Here is a 26,739-nt window from a genome sequence, read left to right as displayed (position 1 = left end):
TTCATAACTTTAAGGCATAGACACTAAGACACTAATGATCACAAGACACAAACATGGATAAACATAAGCATAAAATTCGAAAATCAGAAGAATAAAGAACAAGGAGATTAAAGAACGGGTCCACCTTAGTGATGGCGGCTCTTTCTTCCTCTTGAAGATCCTATGGAGTGCTTGAGCTCCTCAATGTCTCTTTCTTGTCTTTGTTGCTCCTCCCTCATGATTCTTTGATCTTCTCTAATTTCATGGAGGATGATGGAGTGTTCTTGATGCTCCACCCTTAGTTGTCCCATGTTGGAACTTAATTCTCCTAGGGAGGTGTTCAGTTGCTCCCAATAGTTTTGTGGAGGAAAGTGCATCCCTTGGGGCATCTCAGGGATCTCATGATGAGTGGGGTCTCTTGTGTGCTCCATCCTTTTCTTGGTGATGGGCTTATCCTCATCAATAGGGATGTCTCCCTCTATGTCAACTCCCACTGAATAACAGAGGTGACAAATGAGATGAGGAAAGGCTAGCCTTGCCAAGGTGGAAGACTTGTCCGCCACTTTATAGAGTTCTTGGGCTATGACCTCATGAACTTCCACTTCTTCTCCAATCATGATGCTATGAATCATGATGGCCCGGTCTAGAGTAACTTCGGACCGGTTGCTAGTGGGAATGATTGAGCGTTGGATAAACTCCAACCATCCTCTAGCCACGGGTTTGAGGTCATGCCTTCTTAATTGAACCGGCTTGCCTCTTGAATCTCTCTTCCATTGTGCGCCCTCTTCACATATGACTGTGAGGACTTGGTCCAACCTTTGATCAAAGTTGACCCTTCTAGTGTAAGGATGTTCATCTCCTTGCATCATGGGCAAATTGAATGCCAACCTTACACTTTCCGGACTAAAATCCAAGTAATTCCCCCGAACCATAGTAAGATAATTCTTTGGATTCGGGTTAACACTTTGATCATGGTTCTTGGTGATCCATGCATTGGCATAGAACTCTTGAACCATCAAGATTCCAACTTGTTGAATGGGGTTGGTAAGAACTTCCCAACCTCTTCTTCGGATCTCATGTCGGATCTCCGGATATTCACCCTTTTTGAGTGAAAAGGGGACCTCGGGGATCACCTTCTTCAAGGCCACAACTTCATAGAAGTGGTCTTGATGCACCCTTGAGATGAATCTATCCATCTCCCATGACTCGGAGGTGGAAGCTTTTGCCTTCCCTTTCCTCTTTCTAGAGGTTTCTCCGGCCTTGGATGCCATAAATGGTTATGGAAAAACAAAAAGCAATGCTTTTACCACACCAAACTTAAAATGTTTGTTCGTCCTCGAGCAAAAGAAGAAAGAAGAGAGTAGAAGAAGAAGAAATGAGGAGAAAGGGAATGGCTTTGTATTCGGCCAAAGGGGAGAGAGATGGTGTTTAAGGTGTGTGAAAATGAAGGAGTGAAGGAGGGTTTATATAGGATAGGGGGATAGGGTTGTTCGGCCATTTGAGGGTGGGTTTGGGTGGGAAAGTGGTTTGAATTTGAATGGAAGGGTAGGTGGGGTTTTATGAAGGATGGATGTGAGTGGTGAAGAGAAAGAGGGGATTTGATAGGTGAGGGGTTTTTGGGGAAGAGGTATTTGAAGTGATTGGTGAAGGAGGGAGAGAGTGGTAGGGTAGGTGGGGGTCCTGTGGGGTCCACAGATCCTGAGGTGTCAAGGAAAAGTCATCCCTGCACCAAATGGCATGCAAAATCACGTTTTGTGCCATTTCTGGCGTTAAACGCCGGGCTGGTGCCCATTCCTGGCGTTTAACGCCAGGTTCTTGCCCTTTTCTGGCGTTTAACGCCAGTCTGGTGCCCCTTTCTGGCGTTAAACGCCCAGAATGGTGCCAGACTGGGCGTTAAATGCCCAACAGCTAACTTTACTGGCGTTTAAACGCCAGTAGGTGCGTCCTCCAGGGTGTGCTGTTTTTCTTCCTGTTTTTCATTCTGTTTTTGCTTTTTTTCATTGATTTTGTGACTTCTCATGATCATCAACCTACAAAAAAGATAAAATAACAAAAGGAAATAGTTAATTATAAAACATTGGGTTGCCTCCCAACAAGCACTTCTTTAATGTCAGTAGCTTGACAGAGGGCTCTCATGGAGCCTCACAGATACTCAGAGCCATGTTGGAACCTCCCAACACCAAACTTAGAGTTTGAATGTGGGGGTTCAACACCAAACTTAGAGTTTGGTTGTGGCCTCCCAACACCAAACTTAGAGTTTGACTGTGGGGGCTCTGTTTGGCTCTGTTTTGAGAGAAGCTCTTCATGCTTCTTCTCCATGGTGATGGAGGGATATCCTTGGGCCTTAAACACAAAGGATTCTTCATTCACTTGAATGATTAGTTCGCCTCTATCAACATCAACCACAGCCTTTGCTGTGGCTAGGAAGGGTCTGCCAAGGATGATGGTTTCATCCATGCACTTCCCAGTCTCTAGGACTATGAAATCAGTAGGGATGTAATGGTCTTCAACTTTTATCAGAACATCCTCTACAAGTCCATGAGCTTGTTTTCTTGAGTTGTCTGCCATATCTAGTGAGATTTTCGCAGCTTGCACCTCAAAGATCCCTAGCTTCTCCATTACAGAGAGAGGCATGAGGTTTACACTTGACCCTAAGTCACACAGAGCCTTCTTGAAGGTCATGGTGCCTATGGTACAAGGTATTGAAAACTTCCCAGGATCCTGCCTCTTTTGAGGCAGTTTCTGCCTAGACAAGTCATCCAGTTCTTTGGTGAGCAAAGGGGGGGTCATCCTCCCAAGTCTCATTTCCAAATAACTTGTCATTTAGCTTCATGATTGCTCCAAGGTATTTAGCAACTTGCTCTTCAGTGACATACTCATCCTCTTCAGAGGAAGAATACTCATCAGAGCTCATGAATGGCAGAAGTAATTCCAATGGAATCTCTATGGCCTCATTTTGAGCCTCAGATTCCCATGGTTCCTCATTGGGGAACTCAATGGAGGCCAGTGGACGTCCAGTGAGGTCTTCCTCAGTGGCGTTCGCTGCCTCTTCTTCCTCCCAGAATTCGGCCATGTTGATGGCTTTGCACTCTCCTTTTGGATTTTCTTCTGTGTTGCTTGGGAGAGTACTAGGAGGGAGTTCAGTAACTTTCTTGCTCAGCTGTCCCACTTGTGCCTCCAAATTCCTAATGGAGGACCTTGTTTCAGTCATGAAACTTTGAGTGTTCTTGATTAGATCAGAGACCATGGTTGCTAAGTCAGAGGGGTTCTGCTTAGAGTTTTCTGTCTGTTGCTGAGAAGATGATGGAAAAGGCTTGCCATTGCTAAACCTGTTTCTTCCACCATTATTGTTATTGAAACCTTGTTGAGGTCTTTCTTGATTCTTCCATGAGAATTTTGGGTGATTTCTCCATGAAGAATTGTAGGTGTTTCCATAGGGTTCTCCTAGGTAATTCACCTCTTCCATTGAAGGGTTCTCAAGATCATATGCTTCTTCTTCAGATGAAGCATCTTTAGTACTGCTTGGTGCATTTTGCATTCCAGACAGACTTTGAGAGATCAAATTGACTTGTTGAGTCAATATTTTATTCTGAGCCAAAATGGCATTCAGAGTGTCAATCTCAAGAACTCCTTTCTTCTGATTAGTCCCATTGTTCACAGGATTCCTTTCAGAAGTGTACATGAATTGGTTATTTGCAACCATTTCAATCAGCTCTTGAGCTTCTGTAGGCGTCTTCTTCAAATGAAGAGATCCTCCAGCAGAGCTATCCAGAGACATCTTGGATAGTTCAGAGAGACCATCATAGAAAATACCTATAATGCTCCATTCAGAAAGCATGTCAGAAGGACACTTTCTGATTAATTGTTTGTATCTTTCCCAAGCTTCATAGAGGGATTCTCCATCCTTCTGTCTGAAGGTTTGGACTTCCACTCTAAGCTTGCTCAATTTTTGAGGTGGAAAGAACTTTGCCAAGAAGGCATTGACTAGTTTTTCCCAAGAGTCCAGGCTTTCTTTCGGTTGAGAATCCAACCATGTTTTAGCTCTGTCTCTTACAACAAAAGGGAATAGCATAAGTCTATAGACCTCAGGGTCTACCCCATTAGTCTTGACAGTGTCACAGATTTGCAAGAACTCAGTTAAAAACTGATGAGGATCTTCCAATGGAAGTCCATGGAACTTGCAATTCTGTTGCATTAGAGAAACTAATTGAGGCTTAAGCTCAAAGTTGTTTGCTCCAATGGCAGGGATAGAGATGCTTCTCCCATAGAAGTCGGGAGTAGGTGCAGTAAAGTCACCCAGCACCTTCCTTGCATTGTTGGCATTGTTGTTTTCGGCTGCCATGTGTTCTTCTTCTTTGGAGAATTCGGTTAGGTCCTTTAAAGAGAGTTGTGCTTTGGCTTCTCTTAGCTTTCTCTTCAAGGTCCTTTCAGGTTCAGGATCAGCTTCAACAAGAATGCTTTTGTCTTTGCTCCTGCTCATAAGAAAGAGAAGGGAACAAGAAAATGTGGAATCCTCTATGTCACAGTATAGAGATTCCTTGAAGTGTCAGAGGAAAAGAAGAGTAGAAGACAGAAGTAGAAAATTCGAACTTATTAGAGGGAATGGAGTTCGAATTTTGCGTTAAGGGATAGTGTTAGTCCATAAATAGAAGGATGTGAGGAGAAGGGAAGTAATTTTCGAAAATTAAGTAGAAGATTTTGAAAACATTTTTGAAAAAAACATTACTTAATTTTCGAAAAAGAAAGTGGGAGAGAAATAAAATGATTTTTGAAAAAGATTTTGAAGTTAGAAATCAAAAAGATTTGATTGAAAACTATTTTGAAAAAGATGTGGTTAAGAAGATATGATTGGTTTTTAAAAAAATTGTGATTGAGAAAATATGATTTGAAAACAATTTTAAAAAGATTTGATTTTAAAAATTAGTAACTTGGTTATCAAGAAAAGATATGATTCAAACATTAAACCTTTCTCAACAGAAAAGGCAACATACTTGAAATGTTGAATCAAATCATTAATTGATATCAAGTATCTTTAAAAATGGAAAGAAATTGATTTTGAAAAAGATTTGATTGAAAAATTGATTTGAAAAAGATTTGATTTTGAAAAGATTTTGAAAATTAAAAAAAATTTGAATTGAAAACAAAATTCTCCCCCTTGTGCCATCCTGGCGTTAAACGCCCAGAATGGTGCACATTCTGGCGTTTAACGCCCAAAACTATACCCTTTTGGGCGTTAAACGCCCAACCAGGTACCCTGGCTGGTGTTTAAACGCCAGTCTGTCCTTCTTCACTGGGCGTTTTGAACGCCCAGCTTTTTCTGTGCAATTCCTCTGCTGTATGTTCTGAATCTTCAATTCTCTGTGTTATTGACTTGAAAAGACACAAATTAAAAATATTTTTGGAATTTTAATAATAAGAAAAAAATATCAAAATGCAACAGGAATCAAATGACAATGCATGCAAGACACCAAACTTAGCAGTTTGTATACTACTGACACTAACAATATGCGAATGCATATGAGACACACAAAATACTTCAAGTCAATAGAATTCAAAGATTAGAGCAAGTAAATCATCAAGAACCTCTTGAAGATCACTAAGACACATGAATGCATGCAATTGACACCAAACTTAAGATGAGACACTAGACTCAAACAAGAAACATAAAATATTTTTTGTTTTTATAATTTTTTTGATTTTTTTTGTGTTTTTTCGAAAATTAAGTGGAAAAAGATATCAAAATTCTTAATGAGACTTCCAGGAATCAGTGCAATGTTAGTCTAAGACTCCGGTCTAGGAATTAGACATGGCTTCACAGCCAGGCAAGCTTTCAACGAAAGCTTCGGTCCAAAACACTAGACATGGCCAAAGGCCAGCCAAGCCTTAGCAGATCACTGCTCCAAAAGCAAGATTGATAAAGATAAACAAGCTCTTGTGATGACAAGTTGAAACCTCGGTCCAATGGGATTAGACATGGCTTCTCAGCCAGATTTCAACAAATCATCATGAAACTCTAGAATTCATCTTCAAGAATTTCGAAAAAAAATACCTAATCTAAGCAACAAGATGAACCGTCAGTTGTCCAAACTGAACAATCCCCGGCAACGGCGCCAAAAACTTGGTGCGCGAAATTGTGAACAATACTTTTCACAACTCTCATAATCCCCGGTCATGAACTCCAAGAACTTGGTAGCTCAATTCCATGGCATTACACAACTTCGCACAACTAACCAGCAAGTGCACTGGGTCGTCCAAGTAATACCTTACGTGAGTAAGGGTCGATCCCACGGAGATTGTTAGTATGAAGCAAGCTATGGTCATCTTGCAAATCTTAGTCAGGCAGACTCAAATGTATATGGTGATGAACGAAAATAACATAAAAGATAAGGATAGATATACTTATGTAATTCATTGGTAGGAACTTCAGATAAGCGCATGAAGATGCCTTCCCTTCCGTCTCTCTGCTTTCCTACTGTCTTCATCCAATCCTTCTTACTCCCTTCCATGGCAAGCTTGTGTAGGGTTTCACCGTTGTCAATGGCTACCTCCCATCCTCTCAGTGAAAACGATTGCATATGCTCTGTCACAGCACGCGGAATTCAGCTGTCGGTTCTCGGTCAGGCCGGAATAGAATCCATTGATTCTTTTGCGTCTGTCACTAACGCCCCGCCTGCTAGGAGTTTGAAGCATGTCACAGTCATTCAATCATTGAATCCTACTCAGAATACCACAGACAAGGTTAGACCTTCCGGATTCTCTTGAATGCTGCCATCAGTTCTCGCCTATACCACGAAGACTCTGATCTCACGGAATGGTTGGCTCGTTTGTCAGGCGAGCACTCGGTTGTCAGGCGATCAACCATGCATCGTGCAATCAGGAATCCAAGAGATATTCACTAGAGCCTTGGTTGCTTGTAGAACAAAAGTGGTTGTCAGTCACCTTGTTCATAAGTGAGAATGATGATGAGTGTCACGGATCATCACATTCATCAAGTTGGAGAACAAGTGATATCTTAGAACAAGAACAAGCGGAATTGAATGGAAGAACAATAGTAATTGCATTAATACTCGAGGTACAGCAGAGCTCCACACCTTAATCTATGGTGTGTAGAAACTCCACCGTTGAAAATACATAAGCATAAAGTCTAGGCATGGCCGAATGGCCAGCCTCCCAAATTGAGTTCAATCATAAAACATGATCAAAAGCTCTCTAATACAATAGTAAAAAGGTCCTATTTATAGGAAACTAGTAGCCTAGGGTGTACAGAGATGAGTAAATGACATAAAAATCTACTTCCGGGCCCACTTGGTGTGTGCTTGGGCTGAGCATTGAAGCATTTTCGTGTAGAGACTCTTCTTGGAGTTAAACGCCAGCTTTTATGCCAGTTTGGGCGTTTAACTCCCATTTTGGTGCCAGTTCCGGCGTTTAACGCTGGAATTTCTGTAGGTGACTTTGAACGCCGGGTTGGGCCATCAAATCTTGGGCAAAGTATGGACTATCATATATTGCTGGAAAGCCCAGGATGTCTACTTTCCAACGCCGTTGAGAGCGCGCCAATTGGGCTTCTGTAGCTCCAGAAAATCCACTTCGAGTGCAGGGAGGTCAGAATCCAACAGCATCTGCAGTCCTTTTTAGTCTCTGAATCAGATTTTTGCTCAGGTCCCTCAATTTCAGCCAGAAAATACCTGAAATCACAGAAAAACACACAAACTCATAGTAAAGTCCAGAAAAGTGATTTTTAACTAAAAACTAATAAAAATATACTAAAAACTAACTAGATCATACCAAAAACATACTAAAAACAATGCCAAAAAGTGTATAAATTATCCGCTCATCAACTCTGCTATGGTTCGATATGGAGTTAGCCGCAGGGTGGCAACTCCATATCATCCACAAATAAATGGGAAAGCTGAAGTCTCTAATAGAGAACTTAAAAGAATCCTGGAACGGACTGTGATTAACCGTAGAAGGGATTGGGCAAGAAGCTTGGATGATGCTTTGTGGGTATACAGAACAGCATTCAAGACTCCTATAGGGACTTCTCCATACCAGCTTGTGTATGGAAAAGCCTGTCACTTGCCAGTGGAACTGGAACATAAGGCCTACTAGGCAACCAGATTCCTAAACCTTGATGCCAAGTTAGCTGGAGAAAAACGATTGCTCCAGTTAATCGAGTTAGAGGAATTCAGACTCAATGCTTTCGAAAATGCAAAAATTTACAAAGAGAAAGCAAAAAATGGCATGAAAAAAAACTGTCGTCCAGAGTCTTTGAGCCAGGGCAGAAAGTTCTGCTGTTTAACTCTAGGCTCAGATTATTCCCCGAAAAGTTGAAATCCCGGTGGAGAGGACCATATGTGATTACAGATGTGTCACCATATGGATATGTAGAGCTTCAGGATAATGACTCTAACAAAAAATTTATTGTTAATGGACAGAGAGTCAAACATTATCTTGAAAGCAATTTTGAGCAAGAATGCTCAAAACTGAGACTTGATTAAAGCTCAGTAATAGTCCAGCTAAAGACAATAAAGAAGCGCTTGCTGGGAAGCAACCCAGCCATTAACAAAGCTTATTTGTTAATTAATTGATAAATTTACAGGTTCATATTAATTTTCTTCAAGGTAAAGTATCAATTGCATGAGTTCACAGAGTTACAGAAGGATTCAGAGGATAAAACAGCAAAAAGAAGCTCACTAGTGCGAAAACGCCAGTAAGAGCTGTTTTGGGCGCTAAATGCCCAAAAGAAGCATCTACTGGGCATTTAACGCCCGTAGAGATAGCCATCTGAGCGTTAAACGCCAGAAAAAAGTGGCTTCTGGGCATTTAACGCCAGATTTACAGTGTCTTGGGCGTTCAGAAAAATGCCCAGTGATAAAGGAGTTTCTGGCGTTTAATGCCAGTTAGAAGCAACAGCTGGGCGTTAAACGCGTAGACCAAGCACCAACTAGGCGTTAAACGCCCAAAACATGCAGCAGTTGGGCGTTTAATGCCAGGATTGTGGAGGGGAGGAAGTTTTTGTTCCCAACTTGATTTTTTTTCAAATTTTCATGTTTCCATCCATAATTTCTTGCATAAACATATTACAAATCCTAATTTTTCAAATCCTTTTTTAAAGATATCAAATGTATCTTAATTCTAAACATAAATATTTTTTTTAAATCCTCTTCAACTTCTTTTAAAATCTTTTTCAAAACTCAATTATCTTTTTGAATTCTTTTCAAATCTTTTTAAATTCTTCTCAAATCTTTTTAAACTCATCATATCTTTTCAATTTTAAATTGCATCTTTTTCCTATCACACTTATCTTTTACAAATCATATCTTCTATCATATCTTCTTCAAATTTTTCAAAAACCCACCCCTCCCTTTAAATCTATGTTCGGCTCCCTCCTCTCCTCCACAATTCAAACTTGGCTCTCCATCCATCCCTCTCCTTTCCTTTCTTTTGCTTGAGGACAAGTAAACCTCTAAGTTTGGTGTGTTTATCCGTGATCACTAAACCAATACCCACTAAGATCATGGCTCCTAAGGGAAAACAAACCACTCCAAGAGGTAAGAAAGAGAATATTCCAAAATCACTTTGGAATCAAGGAAAGTTCTTAACCAAAGAACATTCAGACCATTGCTACAAAATAATGGGTCTAAGATCAGTGATCCCAGAAGTAAATTCAATCTGAAAGAAGACGAATATCCGGAGATCCAAGATCAAATTCGAAATAGGAGCTGGAAAATCCTAGCTAATCTTGAAACAAAGGTGGGAAAAAACATGGTTCAGGAATTCTACTCTAATCTGTGGCAAACAGACAGGCAGAGAATAGCTGGAACCGCCTTCTATGACTATCGGACTTTGGCCAGAGGGAAGATTGTTCACCTCCACCCTGACAAAATCAGGGAGATCTTCAAGCTACCTCAGCTGAAAGATGACCCAGACTCCTTTAATAGGAGAATGATGAGAACAAATAAGGGCTTGGACGAAATTCTAGAGGACATATACCTCCCTGAAACCAAGTGGACAACCAACACAAAGGGCGTCCCAAATCAACTCAAGAGAGGAGATCTCAAACTAGTCACCAGAGGCTGGTTGGACTTCATTGGGCGTTCTATACTGTCCACTAGCAACCGCTCTGAAGTCACCATCAAAAGAGCAGTAATGATCCATTGCATTATGTTGGAAAAAAAGTGAAAGTTCATCAGCTGATCTCTTGTGAACTTTACATAATTGTAAACAAGAACTCCAAAGATGCCAAATTGGCTTATCCAAGCTTAATCTCTATGCTATGTAAAGATGCTGGGGTAAAGATGGGAGTAAATGAGTATATCTTAGTTGAGCAACCAGTCACCAAAAAGTCAATGGAAGGACAACAAGTGCAGGACGACCCCATCAAGAGGAAAGCACAGAAGTTCCTGCCGGAAATCCCTCAAATTGAATACTGGGAGAGTCTTGAAGCATCTGTCACCAAGTTGTAAGAAGCTATGGACCAACTAAAGGAAGAATAGCAAAATCAAAGTAGCATGCTTTGCAAACTGCTTGGGGAACAAGAAGAGCAAATGTGTGAACTTAAGGAACTGAAGCGTCAGAAGCTATCTCTTGAAGGGCCAAGCACCCCACAGATTAAAGGAGCATCCACCTCCCAAAATAAAGGTTGTTGAGTCCTAATCTTAGCCTTAACTCTGTGATAATTGTTCTTATTAGGAATTTACTTTAGAAGTTATATATGAGTAGTAGTAATTAGTATCTCTATTTTGATTTTATCTCCAATTAAGCTATAATTTATTTTTCTCATCATCATCAAACATGAATAAAATAGCAGATATTTAGAATAAGGAGGCAATATTTTTTTCGAGTTTTTAATAAGAAAAATTCTAATTATTTATATGTGGTGGCAATACGTTTTGTCTTCTGAATGAATGCCTGAACAGTTCATATTTTTTGATATTGAATTTTATGAATGTTAAAATTGTTGGCTCTTGAAAGAATGATGAACAAGAGAAATGTTATTGATGATTTGAAAAATCATGAAATTGATTCTTGAAGCAAGAAAAATCAGTAAAAAAAAGAGAGAAAGAGCAGTAGAAAAAGCCAATAGCCCTTTAAACCAAAAGGCAAGGGTAAAAAGGATCCAAGGCTTTGAGCATCAGTGGATAGGAGGTCCCAAGGAAATAAATCCAAGCCTAAGCGGCTAAATCAAGCTGTCCCTAACCATGTGCTTGTGGCATGCAAGTCCAAGTAAAAAGCTTGAGACTGAGTGGTTAAAGTCGTGATCCAAAGCAAAAGAGTGTGCTTAAGAACTCTGGACACCTCTAATTGGGGACTTTAGCAAAGCTAAGTTACAATCTGAAAAGGTTCACCCAGTTATGTGTCTGTGGCATTTATGTATCCGGTGGTAATACTGGAAAACAAAGTGCTTAGGGCCATGGCCAAGACTCATAAAGTAGCTGTGTTCAAGAATCAACATACTAAACTAGGAGATTTAATAATACTATCTGAATTCTGAGTTCCTATGGATGCCAATCATTCTGAATTTCAAAGGATAAAGTGAGATGCCAAAACTGTTCAGAAGCAAAAAGCTACGAGTTCTGCTCATCTAATTAGAATCTGAGCTTCACTTAAAACTCTGAGATATTATTGCTTCTTGATTTCTTTTTATCCTATTTTATTTATCTAGTTGCTTGGGGACAAGCAACAGTTTAAGTTTGGTGTTGTGAGGAGCAGATATTTTATACGCTTTTTGGGGGTAATTTCATGTAGTTTTTAGTATGTTTTAGTTAGTTTTTAGTATATTTTTATTAGTTTTTAGGCAAAATTCCTATTTCTGGACTTTACTATGAGTTTGTGTGTTTTTCTGTGATTTCAGGTATTTTCTGGCTGAAATTGATGAAGCTGAGCAAAAATCTGTTCAGGCTGAAAAAGGACTGCTGATGTTGTTGGATTCTGACCTCCCTGCACTCGGAATAGATTTTTTGGAGCTACAGGAGTCCAATTGGCGCACTCTTAATTGGGTTGGAAAGTAAACATCTAGGGCTTTCTAGAAATATATAATAGTTCATACTTTTCTCGAAGATAAATGACGTAAACTAGCGTTTAACGCCAGTTCCATTTTCCATTCTAGCGTTAAACGCCAGAAACAGGTTACAATTTGGAGTTAAATGCCCAAAACAGGTTACAACCTGACATTTAACTCCAGAAACAGCCCAGGCACAGCACACACCAAGTGGGCCCCAGAAGTGGATTTCTGCACTATCTATCTCAGTTTACTCATTTTCTGTAAACCTAGGTTACTAGTTTAGTATTTAAACAACTTTTAGAGATTTATTTTGTATCTCATGACATTTTAGATCTAAACTTTGTACTTTTTGACGGCTTGAGTCTCTAAACTCCATTGTTGGGGGTAAGGAGCTCTGCAGCGTCTCGATGAATTAATGCAATTATTTCTGTTTTCTATTCAAACACGCTTGTTTCTATCTAAGATGTTCATTCGCACTTCAACATGATGAATGTGATGATCCGTGACACTCATCACTATTTTCAATCTATGAACGCATGCCTGACAACCACCTCCGTTCTACCTTCGATTGAATGAGTATCTCTGGGATTCCTTAATCAGAATCTTCGTGGTATAAGCTAGAATCCATTGGCAGCATTCTTGAGAATCCAGAAAGTCTAAACCTTGTCTGTGGTATTCCAAGTAGGATTCAGAGATTGAATGACTGTGAATAGCTTCAAACTCACAAGGGCTGGGCATAATGACAGACGCAAAAGGATCAATGGATCATATTCTAGCATGAGTGAGAACCGACAGATGATTAGCCGTGCGATGACAGCGCACCTGAACCATTTTCACTGAGAGGACGGATGGTAGCCATTGACAACGGTGATCCACCAACACACAGCTTACCATAGGAGGAACCTTGCGTGCGTGAAGAGGAAGACAGGGGGAAAGCAGAGATTCAGAAGACAAAGCATCTCCAAAACTCCAACATATTCCCCATTACTGCATAACAAGTATTATTTAATCCATGCTCTCTTGTTCATTTGTAAGTCAACTGATAATTATAATTGATATCCTGACTAAGAGTTATAAGATAACCATAGCTTGCTTCAAGCCAACAATCTCCGTGGGATCGACCCTTACTCACGTAAGGTATTACTTGGACGACCCAGTGCACTTGCTGGTTAGTGGTACGAATTGTGAAAAGTGTGATTTATAATTTCGTGCACCAATCCTCATATTGATCAACCTCCCTCAATTCTCCCCTTCTCTCCTCCGATTCACATACTTCACTATCTTCCTCTTGTTGCACTTCAATCTCTAACCCTTCTTCTTCCCCTTGTGGCTCCACGCTCTCCTTTTTACTACAGACTTTAGTTGATCTCTCACATTCTTCAAGAGGAATGCCTTGATTGGATGAGCGTAGGAGGATTAAGCGGTTTACCACTTCGTCTATGGTAGCCATGATTTGCCCTTGAGTTCTTCAGGATCCTTCTTGCTCTTGGAGAAGAACTTGAAGGTCTTGATGGTCTTGGGTCAAGGGTGGGAAAGTTTCACATTGGTGTGAAAGAGAAGGTTCATTGGTAGGGAAGAAGGTTGTATATGTGGAAGGTAGTTCATGTTAATAGGCATTTTGAGGTGGTGTATAATGAGGTGGATGGTGGTATTGATGTGGTGTTTGAAAATATGGTGATTGTAGGTTGTGTTGAGGGTAGGGATCATAAGTATATGGTGGTGGAGGTGTATAGTCATAGTGGAATCCACCATATCCTAGGTTTGGGTATGCATATTGGGAAGGGTATGGTTCATTGTAATATGGAGGAGGTTGCTCCTCCCAAAATTGATGCTCCAAACCCATGATACAATCCACAATTGAAGTTATCAAACCCTACAAAATGATCACAACCAAACTCTAAACCAAGAGGGTGATAACTCATAGAGGAAATAGAAAATAAAGACAAAAGACATCAAATAACAAAAGAAGCAAATTCCTAATTAATAGCAAAACAAGCAAACAACCCGAAAAGAGTATCTATTCACACTATTCACATATTTACAACAACAAAAAATATAGCACTCATAACGCTAGCTCCCCGGCAACGGCGCCAAATTTGATGTTAGTCGTTTATCATCGATCTAGATTTTCACAAAGTAGAATTTCATTTGTTGAAAGTATAGTCTAGACCAACAATTAACTCACAAATCAAATAATCCAATTCAAATAAAAATAAACTGAAATCGAGAGTACCTCAACCTCGGGTCGTTCTCCCTAGGAACTAATGCCAACGAGTGCACAATCTTGGTTGTGAGAAAGCAAGGGGATTTTTATGATGAAGCAAGCAATAAAGAGATAAAAGAACAAGACAAAATTTCAATTAATAAACTAATGAAAGAACTAAAGAACTATATATGTAATATAAACAGGTAAAGCTATAAAGTAAATGACAAAGTGGTTTAAGACATAAATGAAACCTTGACTTGGGATGAGTTATGGAGTCCCTTCCTTGCCATAACCTTAACTATGATAATTATCATGAGTTAGTCTTGCCTAGTCAACCCCAACCATCGCGGGAAAAGTCAAGAAAGCATAATTGACCTTAATCCATAAGTCCTAGCCAACTTACCAAACTAGTTGATAAAAGGCTAGCTTTAATGGAAACAAGAGTCAATTAAATCCCCAAGAATTACCACTAAATGTTGGACATTATGACTCTAGTAATCCATAAACTCATTTTTCCCAAGTCAAGGGGTGAAAATCTACCCCAAAATTAAGATTGGCATTTCATCAAACACCTAGTATGGATAAACATAAAACATGGCAACATTGGAAAAATGGTAAAAGCTATGAATCATAAATGATTAAACTCAATAAAAGCAATGCAAACAAACATAAAAGAGCCATCAAACATCAAATTAAACAACTAGAAATCAAAATTGCAAGATTATGTAAATTGACAAAAGAGATGAAAATGAAAGAAAATGTAGAACAAGCAATGTATTAAAAGAGACAATTAAAGGAATACTTACAATAAAAGTTGCTAGAATTCAAAATCAAACTTGAAGTATAAAATTCTACAAAACCTAATTAAACCCTAAGGGAGAAAACCTAAAAATACTCTACACTACTCCTAATGTGTTTTTTTTTTCTAAACTAAGATGGCTCTCTAAGCTAATGCCTTCATATGAGATGTTGCCCCCTTGATATAGCCTTTGATTTCAGCCTCAAACCTTTATAAATGGGCCAAAAAGAGCCCCAAAATGCGAGTGCACGTGCATTTTTAATGAAGGCACACACTGGTACCTGTGCGGACGCACACATCTGTGCGTCCGCACACTTAGCTGAAAATCCTCCCGTGCATACGCATAGGCACTTATGCGCATGCACACGTCGCTGTGTGTGCTTTTCCTTGTTTTCTTCATGTGTTCTCCCTTGTACATGCTTTCTTCCACTTTTGGCCATCCATTCTTGCTTCTAAGGTCTGAAATCACTCAACAAACATATCACGGGATTGAATGGAATAAAAGTGAGATTAAATTGCCCAATTTAAGCACAAAAATGCATGTTTTCACGTTTAGGTCCAATTTAGGGATCAAACACAAAAGTATGCTATTATGGTGCTTAAGTGTAGGTTTATGTGATGAAGTCCACCCAAATCAAGCCAAAATATATCGAAAAATATAGACTCATCATTCAGCCATAAAGTGCAATATGACCTACGTCCAGTCACGACCACAATAATGGTAGAATTTTCACTATAATCAATATGGATTACAAATACTAATTCTAAGAAACTCACACTCTTATAAACCACCTCAGCTATCCCAAGCTTAGTAACATACCTAGGTGCTAAGCCAACCTAGTTAAAGAGAATCGGGTGCACTCTAATCCAGTACACTTTTGAAATCAAAACATTCGAAAAAATGTCAAATGGCTTTTGTATACACTACTCTCTTTACCTTTTGTATCTCTCAAGTTAAGTTTGAATCTAGACAAAAGAGAAGGATGAACATACTCAAATAATAAAGAAATAAAAGGTTGTTTGTGTGATTTGCAATATGCACAAAAAATAGTTACCTTTTATTTGGATGAAATCTTTTTTTTATAGAGCTTGATATCTTTTCTTTAATTTTGGAATGGTTGATGGAGTTCAGAAGCTGGTGAATTAAAAATTTATTAAAATGGTTACGTTGCAAGTATAGTTCTTAACTCACCGAAAATCTACCTATCAATTTAGAAATATGTCACAGAAAGTTTAAATTAAAATTACTGGGAGTTTTAAGTCCCAGGTCGTCTCCCAACGAGTTGTAGAAAAGTGCGCTGTTTTATTAATCAGATATTCCAAAAAGTTGAGCTAAGTAAATTGGGATTTAAATTGAAGAATTTTAAATAATATAAATAAAAGCCTTGACTGGGAATTGATTGGTGAGAATCTCTATCATTGATGGAATGATTTTTAAGATTGATTTATAATTAATGGTTACTCTGTTTGGTTATCCTTTACTAGGTAAGGGAAAGTCAAACAAGTTGAAATGCCAGATCTGTTCACGAGTTACAACCCACTTAGTTCAAAGGGATTGGCATTGGAGACAGGATAGCAATCCAACAATTAACCCAACTACAAATTTTTTCTTCAATCCTTCCAACTCAAGAGTTCCTTTTAATCAATTCCCCATCAAGTAATGAAACTACTCACGCATTGTAAATAAAGAATCCATGGCACATGAAAGGGAATTAAAAGAAGACATGATTATTGGAATTGAATTTAAATTAAAAAGAAATAATCCTTGCATTAATTAATCATAAAAGTATCTGAATGACAATATTGAACATAACAAAGAACATGGAAGAATAAAACCAAGTTAAGAGAACAAACTAGAGTGATGAAGTCTTGATGAGGAAATAACTCTTCTCAATGTTCCAATGCTAAGACCAATTGAAAGTTAAGATTCTAAAAGCTATAGAGAGAAAACCTAAGAGAGTGAAAAACTAGATCTAAACTACTGAATGAATGTGTCTCCGTTGTTTCTACATATTCTCTGACTCTAGTCTGCTGTTCCGGGCCGAAAACTGGGCCGAAATAGGGTCCAAAATCGCTGGTTTCGGATTCTGCAGATTATGTAGATTGCGCATGTCACGCGATCGCGTCGTCCATGCGGACGCGTCGCTTGCGCTTTTCTTCTTCACGCGTTTGCGTCATCCAAGCTACCGCGTTGCTTGTGCTTTCCAATCCACGCGGCCGCGCAAGCCATGCGGCCGCGTCACTGCGATTTGCGCTCCTTCGCGTGGTCGCGTGAGCCATGCGACCATGTCACTTTTCGCTGGTTATCTCCTCAAATTCTTGTGTTCCTTCCATTTTTGCTAGCTTCCTCTCCAATCTCCGTCTCATTCATGCCCTATAAAGCCTGAAACACTTGACACACAGATTACGGCATCGAATGGAATAATGGAGAATTAAAATTAAATAATTAAAGTCTCTAGGAAGCAATTTTCAAACATGTAATAAATTCAGGAAGGAAATCTAAATGCATGCTAAATTGATGAATAAGTGGGTAAGGATCATGACAAAACCACACAATTAAACACAATATAAACTATAAAATAGTGGTTTATCAACCTCCCCGCACTTAAACATTAGCATGTCCTCATGCTAAATTGAAGGAGACAAGGAAATAAGTATGAACATGCAGAAACTCATGAAATGCAATGCAATCCTACATATATAAATAAATGCAACTATATGATTATTGTCCACTTGATCAAAAGTAAATAAGCCCTTCAAAACAATTACAAATCAAATTCCACTAATTCTATCATCATATAATAAAACCGATAAAAGTGCAAGAAGATAGCTTATGAAGGCCGAAAACATGAAAATTCAAGCATTGAACCCTCACTGATAATGTATGTACGCTCTCATCTCTAGTGTATAGGGTAATCACTCTATTCTTCTCTAGTTATGTTTCTAACTTTTGTTTTTCTCCTAACCAATCAACAATAGTTAATATACCAATGCAAACATCATGAGGTCTTTTCAGGGTTGTAATGGGGCCAAGGTGCAGGTAAGGGTATATATATATGGCTAAGTGAGCTTTATAAATTAAATCTTTAATTAACCTAAGCTCTCACCTAATATACATATATTCTATATACTTTTAAATTCATGCCTAGCTACCCATAATTCCCTTTTTCAACCCATACTCATGTTTCAACCTTGTATTTTAATTCTATCATATGTGCATTGATCTTTGAATTCTGAATTTAACATTGGGGTAATTTTGTCCCCTTATTTATTTGTTTATCATTTTTTTATTTTTTTTATTTTTTATTTTTTTTTTGAATTGAAATAAATAAAGCTTATCAATGCACATAGATTTTTTATTCTTATAGTTTCACATGAATGGGTATCCAAATTTCCTTTAAATTTTCATGACACATTCCCTTAATAACTTTTGTTCCCACAATTTCCCATACTTAACTAGCACACACAATTCTATCTTAAGCTAACCAAAGATTCAATTTGGGATATGCAATTGTTTTTCAGCTTAAGGTTAGTAATGTGGTAAAATATAGAACAAATGGGGTTTTAAAGGCTCAAAGTGGTTAACAAGGGTAATTGAAAAGGGTAGGCTTGATTTGGATAAGTGAGTTTAAACAAATAATGGCCTCAATCATGTGCAAGCATGTAAATATAATAAATATTGGACATATAAGATAAAACAAAATATAGATTACAATCATAGAGAAGTAAACACACAAGAATAAAATAATTATGGTTAAATAATGTAACCATACATAAAGGCTCAAATCTTTCACAGGTTGTGTGTTCTTTAGCTCAAACATCATGTTCCAAATACAACTCAAGCAGATTTATCATAAAAATTTTGAAAATTAGTGAAATTTTGTTCCAAAGATAGATTTTTAAAAGAAACTTATTGTCTTTTCAATCAAGTAGAACATGCATGCAACTATCCTAACCTATGCAATTTATTCTATTCTATAAAAGAAAGAAAAATCTAACTAAAATATCCTAATTATTGGTGTCAGAGAAGAGAATTTACCTCCGGAAGTCAGGTACTGACCGACCTCCCCACACTTAAGGCTTTGCACCGTCCTCCGTGCCATCTGTCAGGAACAGGGGTGGGCTGGTGGCAATATCCTAATTATTGGTATCCGTAGATCCAACGGCTGCCAGGTAAAGCGATGACTCCAAGAACGGAGTCCCAGTCAAATTGGTATCTCTGGCGCTGAAGGGTGGCTTCTTGAAAAGCGTCCATTCCTGCTGGAATAGGGGGAAGACTCAGAACTTGCTGAATGGCCTCTTCTGTGATGGGGACTTGCTTCTGCCGGACATAAACAGACTGCAGGGTCGGTATGTAGAAGTTGGAGTAGAACTCAACTACCCAAGAAAGATTGACCTGCCTTGGCTGTCTCCGTAGGAAACCCCATTGTCTTCGCTCAATTTGCGGCTCAACAAAGGTGGCAATATTGGATGGGAGGATAAGAAGGTATTCATTGTTATAGTTCCTTTCTGCTAGGATAGGGAACATCTGCTCACAGTAGCAATTGGGAAATCGCGCAGTATCCTTTGCTGGAAAGGCTTTCTCCTTGTCGTCAACCTTTATTATACTCTTAACTCTTTTTGTTGAGGGCTTGACTGCGGTTGAAGAAGGCTCTGCCACTAATGCTCTTTTAGTTCCTCTTCTTGCTGGTGGTTTGGAAGTAGCTTTCTCTTTTCCGTTCTTGGTGGCCATCCTGAAAGAAGAGAAGAGAAAGGAAATTAAATTCAAAGAGATAGAGCAAGGAAGAGGGTATTGTAAGTGATAGTCAATGCACAATAAAGATAAATGGCATTAACACATGGTCCGGATTAATGTGAAAAGCACATTAATGGAAATATAGCAAGTGCATGGAGGACAATGGAATGCAAGAGGTTTATTGGCATGCAGGCAAAGGCATGAGTAGCATATATCAAACATACAATGTCCAGTTTAGATTACCATTTGTAACAAACTATCACGTTTGTATTGACAATTAAATCTAATTAATAAAATAACAAGGGAAAGTTGTGAAAAGCAAGCATTGAATAGTATAGCAACATAGAGAAGTGCATAATGCCACATGAGCTTTTTCACAAACATATAGCATGCATGGTGAATAGGGTATAGAAAATATGAAGAGAAACATGCAAGCAATCCCTTAAATAGGAGAAAAATAATTGTCAAACAATTTGCAATAATCCACAAGCATATAATGATAAATAATGACTCAAAAGGTTTCTAACACCATGTAAAAAGAAAAGAAGAAGAAGAAAGAAAAAGAATGATTTGAAAAGAAAAAGAAAAGAAAAAGAAAATAATAATATATACATAATATAATAAGGATGATGGAAAAGAAAAGAAGGTAAAACCTTGTTAATGGAGGGGAGAGAGAGAGAGAGAGTGAAAGGTGAGGTAGAAGGGGGAAGGGAGAAAGAAGAAAGAAGGGGGAAAAAGAAAAAGTAGGATTTTGAGGAGAGAAAGATAAGATAATTTGGCTATTGGGTTGAGCTGTGCGGCGCATGCGACGCGGCCGCGGAAGGCACGCGTTCGCGTGGGTGCGCGTCAGGTAAGACGACGCGATCGCGTCAGTCACGCGGTCGCGTGACCCGTGTTGTGATGCTGGCGCGAGTGCAGCGTCGCTCCAACACAACTCTCTGTTCGATTCATTTTAATTGCCAAAATTGGGTGACGCGATCGCGTGGGTCACGCAATCGCGTGAGTGTGCGTCAGAAAATAATTGACGCGGCCGCGTCGGCAACGCGGTAACGTGACAAGGATTGTGCTTCCAGCACAGATCCAGCACCACTCTCGCACAATATGGCATTGTGCACCCTTTTACGTCGAAAATGCAGGGCACGCGGCCGCGTGGAGCACGCGGTCGCGTGGGAGGCCATGATTTCCATGCGACGCGGTCGCGTGGGATAATTTGTGCCTTTGGCACGACTCCAGCGCTGCTCCTGCGTAACTTTCTGTTCATTTTTATTTTTCGTTACTCCCCCTGCCACGCGGACGCGTCGCTGGTGCGATCACGTCGCGCGGCGAAAAATTTTTTTTTAAAGGAAAGATAAAGACATGTAATTGAAAGAACACGAAAGCACTAATAAAGAGAAGAGTTATTTAAAGAAGAAAAACTAAAAGTGAAGAAAAGAACGATCGTACCGCGGTAGGTTGTCTCCCACCAAGCACTTTGCTTTAACGTCCGTAAGTTGGACACTCCACTAGCTCAATCTGTTGTTATGTGGGGATCTTCCAGGTGGAAAATCTCAAGCTCCTTGCTTTTCTGCACCTTCTCACCATGGTATAGCTTCAGGCGGTGTCCATTAACCTTAATAAGTTCAGAGCTTGAAGGATGGCTTAGGTGATAAACTCCGTACGGTTCAGCCTTCTCTACTCTGTATGGACCTTCCCATTTTGATCTCAACTTACCGGGCATGAGCCTCAGTCGAGATTTGTAAAGGAGAACAAAATCTCCAAGTTGGAACTCTCTCTTCTTGATGTTTTGATCATGCACAGCTTTCATCTTTTCCTTATATATTCTGGAGTTTTCATAAGCTTCTAGGCGAAGGTTCTCCAGTTCCTGCAGTTGCAACTTCCTTTCAGCTCCGGCCTTCTCAATTTCCATGTTGCACTCTTTAACTGCCCAGAAGGCTCTGTGTTCGATTTCAACTGGAAGATGACAAGCTTTTCCATAAACTAAGCGGAAGGGACTCATCCCAATGGGTGTCTTGTATGCTATTCTATATGCCCACAGTGCATCTTGTAGTCTGGTGCTCCAGTCTTTTCTGTGAGGCTTTACTATCTTTTGCAAGATACGTTTAATTTCTCTATTTGACACCTCGGCTTGCCCATTAGTTTGGGGATGGTAAGATGTTGCAACTTTATGGATTATCCCATGCTTCTTCATCAATCCTGTTAGTCTCCTGTTACAAAAATGGGTCCCTTGATCGCTCACGATCGCTCGTGGTGATCCAAAGCGGCATATAATATGGTTTCTCACAAAGAAAACAACAGTTTTAGCATCATCAGTGCGGGTAGGAATTGCCTCTACCCATTTGGAAACATAATCTACAGCTAACAATATATAAAAATATCCACTAGAATTTGGAAATGGACCCATGAAGTCAATGCCCCAAACATCAAAAATTTCACAGAAAAGCATATATTGTTGAGGCATCTCATCCCTCTTGGATATGTTACCAAATTTCTGGCATGGATGACAAGATTTACAAAACTCAACAGCATCTCTAAAAAGAGTAGGCCACCAGAATCCACAGTCTAAGATCTTTCTAGCTGTTCGTTGAGGGCCAAAATGTCCTCCACTCTCAGATGAGTGACAGGCCTCTAAAATAGACTGGAATTCTGATTGAGGTACACAACGTCTAATTATCTGGTCAGCGCCACATCTCCATAAATATGGGTCATCCCATATATAATATTTAGACTCACTTTTTAGCTTGTCTCTTTGATGTTTAGAAAAATGTGGAGGAAATGTGCGGCTAGCTAAATAATTAGCAACAGGTGCATACCAAGGGACTACCTCAGATACTGCTTGCAGGTTGTCAAAAGGAAAATTATCATCTATAGGAGTAGAATCGTCCTTAATATGTTCAAGGCGACTCAAGTGGTCTGCTACTAAATTTTGATTACCACTCCTATCCTTGATTTCTAAATCAAATTCTTGTAACAGCAGTATCCAACGTATAAGTCTTGGTTTGGATTCCTTTTTAGCCAATAGATACTTTAGAGCTGCATGGTCCGAATACACTACTACTCTAGTACCAAGTAAATAAGCCCGGAATTTATCCAGAGCAAAAACAATAGCAAGTAGCTCTTTCTCAGTAGTTGTATAATTGGATTGGGCAGTGTCTAAAGTCTTAGACGCATAGGCAATAACAAAAGGATTCTTACCTTCATGCTGAGCCAGAGCTGCTCCTACTGCATGGTTGGAAGCATCGCACATGATTTCAAATGGCTGGCTCCAGTCGGGTCCTCTCACAATTGGAGCTTGAGTTAGAGCAGTCTTTAGCTTATCAAACGCTTGTTTGCAATCCTCACTAAACTCGAACTCAATATCCTTTTGTAGTAATCTGGATAAGGGAAGTGCCACCTTACTAAAGCCCTTAATAAATCTCCTGTAGAAACCTGCATGGCCAAGGAACGAACGGACTTCCCTCACAGAAGAGGGGTAAGGTAAACTAGAAATAACATTCACCTTTGCTGGGTCTACAAAAATGCCATTATTAGATACCACATGTCCCAATACAATCCCTTGCTTTACCATAAAGTGGCATTTTTCGAAATTCAATACAAGGTTTGTATTAATACATATATCTAATACTCTAGATAATCCATCTAAGCAAAGGTTAAAAGAATCACCATAAACACTAAAATCGTCCATAAAAACTTCCATACAGTCCTCAATAAGATCAGAGAAAAGACTCATCATGCACCTTTGGAAAGTAGCTGGTGCATTGCACAAGCCAAAGGGCATTCTCTTATAAGCATAGGTCCCAAAAGGACATGTAAAAGTAGTCTTTTCCTGATCCTCAGGAGCTATATGAATCTGGAAATAACCTATGTAACCATCTAAAAAGCAATAATGTGATTTACCTGACAAGCGATCCAGCATTTGATCAATGAATGGAAGTGGGTAGTGATCCTTATGAGTAGCTTGGTTGAGACGCCTGTAATCAATGCAGACTCTCCAAGCATTCTGAACTCTAGTTGCTATGAGCTCTCCATGTTCATTTTTCACTATAGTGACTCCAGATTTCTTGGGCACCACTTGTACTGGGCTTACCCATTCACTGTCTGAAATGGGATATATGATACCTGCCTCTAATAGTCTGGTCACTTCCTTTTTGACAACTTCCAAGATGGTGGGATTCAATCTTCTTTGCGGTTGACGGACAGGTCTTGCTCCCTCTTCTAAAAATATTCTGTGCTCGCATACTTGAGGGTTGATTCTCACTATGTCTGCCAAACTCCACCCAATTGCCTTCTTATGCTTCCTCAGTACATCAAGTAACTGCTCTTCTTGTTGAGAAGTCAGTTCTCTTGCAATAATAACCGGAAGCTTCTGCTCATCCTCAAGGTAAGCATATTTGAGATGTGAAGGGAGAGGTTTCAATTCTAACTTTTGATCATGGGCAAGCTCTGGGTTATCTGGGGCTTGTGAAAATGGCGAAGTGTTCTCATTGTCAGTTAAGAGGGTCCCCACACTTGGACCTTGTCCAGTGTGCCTCTCTTCAAACTCTTCTTTTTGAACTTCAGCCACACTTTCGTCTATGACATCACACTGGAAGATAGAACGATCTTCTAGGGGGTTGTCAATGACTCCATTCAGATTGAAGATTACTATTTGCGGCCATCTATTTCAAAGGAGTATGTCCCTGAAAAAGCATCCAATTTGAATTTTGATGTCTTCAGGAATGGTCTTCCAAGTAGGATTGATGATGGCTTATCTGAATCATTATGGGACATCTCCAAGATATAAAAATCAGTGGGAAATGTGAGCCCTTTAATGTTCACCAAAACATCTTCAGCAACTCCAGCCACTGTAATAATGCTTTTATCTGCTAACACAAAACGAGCTGCCGACCTTTTTAAGGGAGGGAGCCTTAAAACATCATATATAGACAAAGGCATTATACTGACGCATGCTCCTAAATCACACATGCAATCATAAATTACTACACCACCAATAGTACAACTAACTATGCAAGGACCTGGATCACTACATTTTTCAGGTAATCCTCCCATTAAAGCAGATATAGAACTACCTAAAGGAATAGTTTCTAATTCATTAATTTTGTCTTTATGGATACATAAGTCTTTTAGAAACTTTGCATATTTAGGTACCTGCTGAATAACATCAAAAAGGGGAACAGTTACCTCAACCTTTTTGAATATTTCTACCATTTTAGGATCAGGTTCCAGCTGCTTCCTAGGCTTCCTTGCAAGTTGTGGAAATGGAATGGGATTAGTGTTTTCTGTGGTGCCTGCACCTTTTTGTGCTTCTTCCTGTGGTTGAGCTATCTCTTCTTCAGCTATGTCCTGTATATCCTCTTCCTCTTCAACATCTTCGATTTCTACCACCTCTTCAGCTGAGGCGTATTCTGGTGAGCTTGGTTCCTCCTGATTCCTCTCCTGCAGTGTGGTTCTGGACCTCAGGGTGATGGCATTAATGCCTCCCTTTGGATTGGGTAATGGTTGAGAGGGGATTCCAGTGGTGCTTGAAGGTTGGTTACTGGAATTTTGTGCTGAACCAAGTTGTGTCATAAAAGCTTGCAGAGTAGAGATGAAACCATTCAGACTGGCGTTAATACTATTCACGATGGTATTTTCCATGGCCAGTTGTCTTTTCTCAAAAGCTTGTAATAAATCTTCATTAGAAGATACAGAAGAATGAGTAAATTGAGAAGTTTGCTGCTGATTGTTCGGTGGTCCTTGGTTTTGCCTCAGGTGAGGTGCTCGGTAAGGTTGATTTTGCTGCCTGTTGTTGTAATTATTCCACCTCTGATTTTTCTGATTATCTCTGCCTCCCCTATTATTGTTGTCCCTCCAATTCTGGTTTGAATTGTCCTGCCATCCATGGTTATTATTTCCACTTTGATTGTACCCTTGGTTGGGGCGGTCATAGAAGTTGTGAGTGGATGCCACCATGTTGTCTTCTTGTTGGAGCTGCGGGCATTCATCAGTGTAATGACTGTAATCAGCACAAATTTCGCAAATTCTTTGTGGAACTAGTTGTTGGTTTTGCTGCGGTTGAGCTTGCTGAGCTTGTTGATTTAACTGCATTTGCTTCAGCAGGTTGGTCATTTCACAGATGTTTCAATTTAGAGCAGCAGTCTCTATGCCAGAAGATACTTCTGCAACGGCGCTTGAACGGCCTTGCTTCTGTCTGTGGTTCCGAGTAGATTCAGCTAAATCACTGATCAATTGCCAAGCTTCATCAGTGGTCTTGTACTTCTTCATAGACCCATTGCTGGCACTTTCCAATGTGGTCTTATCTTGGGGCCTCATACCTTGTGTGATATAGTTGAGTAGCACGATCTTGTCAATCATGTGGTGGGGGCATGCTTCCAGAAGATTATTGAAGCGCTCCCAGTATTCAAAGAGAGTCTCATTGTCATCCTGAACAATTGTAGAGATATCCTTCCTCAGTTTATCAGTAACTTCAGATGGAAAGAATTTCTCCAGAAACTCCTTTCTGAGTGTATCCCAGTTGGATACATTTGCTAGAGGTTGAGTGTAGTACCACTCTCTTGCTTTTCCCTCAAGAGAGAACGGAAAAGTTTTCAGCAGAATTGAAGTTTCATCAGTGCCATCACGCCTGACAGTAGAACAGGCTGCCTGGAAATCTCTCAAGTGCTTGATAGGCTCTTGAGCAGGTAGGCCATGAAACTTGGGCATCAAATTTAGCAGTGCGGTCTTTATTTCAAAATCCGTAGCTACCACTGGATGATGCGCTTGAAACGGTTGTATTGTAAAATCAGGAGCTCCTTCCTCCTGAATGGTAACTCTTCTAGCTGCCATGTTTTCTGCACGTAAAACAACCAAATCAGTAGAACGGGGGCTGGTTTCTTCCTCAGATTCACTTTCAGATCCGCCCTCAGAGCGGACTAACCTACGTTGTTCTCGCCTTATTCGTGAAATTGTTCTTTCAATTTCAGGATCGAATATTAGCAAGCGCGGATCAGGAAGTGAACGTGTCATTTGATAGAAGAAAC

General features: G+C 39.6%; 2 non-coding genes across 2 annotated transcripts; both read left to right on the top strand.

Annotated features, from left to right (window-relative positions):
- The first annotated feature begins 3,811 nt into the window (after positions 1-3,811).
- LOC130952320 (small nucleolar RNA R71) lies at positions 3,812-3,919 on the top strand. Its single transcript, XR_009074501.1, has one exon. It is a non-coding gene; the product is annotated as a small nucleolar RNA R71 (small nucleolar RNA).
- Positions 3,920-26,068: 22,149 nt separating this feature from the next.
- Positions 26,069-26,176, top strand: LOC130952594 (small nucleolar RNA R71). Its single transcript, XR_009074774.1, has one exon. It is a non-coding gene; the product is annotated as a small nucleolar RNA R71 (small nucleolar RNA).
- Positions 26,177-26,739: the final 563 nt, after the last annotated feature.

Source organism: Arachis stenosperma, chromosome 9 (genome assembly GCF_014773155.1).
Source record: "Arachis stenosperma cultivar V10309 chromosome 9, arast.V10309.gnm1.PFL2, whole genome shotgun sequence".
Taxonomy (NCBI): Eukaryota; Viridiplantae; Streptophyta; class Magnoliopsida; order Fabales; family Fabaceae; genus Arachis; species Arachis stenosperma.
The sequence above is the reverse complement of the archived record's forward strand: the minus strand, read 5'-3'. Positions and strand labels throughout refer to the sequence as shown.